Source organism: Monopterus albus, unplaced genomic scaffold, assembly GCF_001952655.1.
Source record: "Monopterus albus unplaced genomic scaffold, M_albus_1.0 scaffold18.1, whole genome shotgun sequence".
Lineage (NCBI taxonomy): Eukaryota > Metazoa > Chordata > Actinopteri > Synbranchiformes > Synbranchidae > Monopterus > Monopterus albus.
This window is the reverse complement of record NW_018127898.1, coordinates 6,693,185-6,695,291: the sequence shown is the minus strand read 5'-3', so window position 1 is coordinate 6,695,291 and position 2,107 is coordinate 6,693,185. Positions and strand designations below refer to the sequence as shown.

At 42.0% G+C, this 2,107-nt stretch overlaps 1 protein-coding gene across 2 annotated transcripts in view; it reads right to left on the bottom strand.

Annotated features, from left to right (window-relative positions):
* LOC109956053 (bone morphogenetic protein 7-like) overlaps positions 1–2,107 on the bottom strand; it is a 17,323-nt gene that overhangs the window by 2,320 nt on the left and 12,896 nt on the right. The gene's annotated exons all lie outside the window — the stretch shown is intronic.

Below are 2,107 nucleotides of genomic sequence, written 5' to 3'. Positions count from 1 at the left end.
GCCCCCCAGCAGCTTAGGCCTATAGCAGCATAACTAAGGGAGGGCTCAGGGTCACCTGATCCAGCCCTAACTATAAGCTTTATCAATAAGGAACATCTTAAGTCTAATCTAAAAAGTTGGGAGGGTGTCCGCCTCCCGAACTGAGACTGGGAGTTGGTTCCATAGGAGAGGAGCTTGATAGGTAAAGGCTCTGCCTCCCATTCTGCTTCTGTGGACTCTAGGAACCACAAGTAAACCTGCACTCTGAGAGCGAAGTGCTGTGTTAGGATGATAAGGCTCTACGAGGTCTTTAAGATACGATGGAGCCTTGTCATTAAGGGCTTTGTATGTTAGGAGAAGGATTTTAAATTCTATTCTGAATTTTACAGGGAGCCAGTGGAGAGAAGCTAATATGGGAGAGATATGATCTCTCTTGCTAGTTCCTGTCAGTACTCTGGCTGCAGCATTTTGGATTAACTGGAGGCTTTTTAGAGATCTGTTGGGGCATCCTGATAGTAAAGAGTTACAGTAGTCCAGCCTGGAAGTAACAAATGCATGGACCAGTTTTTCAGCATCACTTTGAGACAGGATGCTCCTGATTTTTGCAATATTGCACAGGTGAAAGAAGGCAGATCTAGAGACTTGGTTTATGTGTGATTTAAAGGACATATTCTGATCAAAGATGACTCCAAGGTTCCTCACAGTAGTACTGGAGGCAAGAGCTATGTCATCTAAAGTAACTATATGATTAGACAGCAGATTTCTAAGGTTTTCAGGCCCAAGCACAATAACTTCAGTTTTGTCAGAGTCTAGAAGTAAGAAGTTGCAGGTCATCCAGGCCTTTATGTCTTTAAGACATGCTTGAAGTTTGACCAGCTGACCTGATTCATTTGGCTTCATAGATAAATATAACTGAGTATCATCTGCATAGCAATGGAAATTTATGTTGTGCTTCCTGATAATATTGCCTAAAGGGAGCATGTATAAAGTGAAGAGAATTGGACCTAACACAGAGCCCTGTGGAACGCCGTGACTAACTTCAGTTTGTGTGGAACATTCGTCATTAACATGAACAAATTGAAATCTTTCTGATAAATAAGATTTGAACCAACTTAGCGCAGTTCCTTTAATCCCAATAACATGTTCAAGTCTCTGCAGTAAGATGCTGTGATCAATGGTGTCAAAAGCAGCACTGAGATCTAAGAGGACAAGTATGGAGACAAGTCCTTTGTCCGAGGCTAGGAGAAGATCATTGGTGACTTTCACCAATGCGGTTTCTGTACTATGATGGACTCTAAATCCTGACTGAAAATCCTCAAACAAATCATTCTTGTGCAAGTGGTCACATAACTGCTTTGCAACAGCTTTTTCAAGGATTTTGGAAATAAATGGGAGATTGGATATTGGTCTATAATTAGCTAGGACACCTGGGTCAAGAGTAGGCTTTTTGAGTAGAGGTTTAATTACTGCAAGTTTAAAAGCCTGTGGAACATAACCTGTTAATAGAGAGAGGTTAATCAGATCTAGTATGGATGTGTTGATTAGGGGAAAGACGTCTTTGAGCAGCCTGGTCGGGATGGGGTCCAGGAGACATGTTGATGATTTAGATGAAGCAATTGTTGAGGTCAACTCAGAGAGATCTATAGGGGAGAAGTAGTCCAAGTATAAATGAGGTCTTACAGATGTTTCTAAAGCCATTGTAGTAGATGGCACATCTGCGAGAGCTGTGGGAGTGGTCCGACCAATTTTTTCTCTAATAGTTGTGATTTTATTTGTAAAGAAGCTCATGAAGTCATTGCTGCTGAGATCTAAGGGAATGTTAAGCTCAACAGCACTGTGGCTCTTTGTCAGCCTGGCTACAGTGCTGAAAAGAAACCTGGGGTTGTTCTTATTTTCCTCAATCAGTGATGAATAAAATGCGGTTCTGGCACTATGAAGGGCTTTCTTATATGTTATTAAACTATCTTTCCAGGCTATGAAAAACTCTTCTGACTTAGTGGAGCGCCACCTCCTTTCCATTTTTCGTGATGCCTGCTTTAGGGAGCGGAGCTGCAAGCTGTACCATGGGGCTAGCCTCCTCTGTTTCACTGCCTTCTTTTTCAGAGGGGCAATGGTATCAAATGTATTA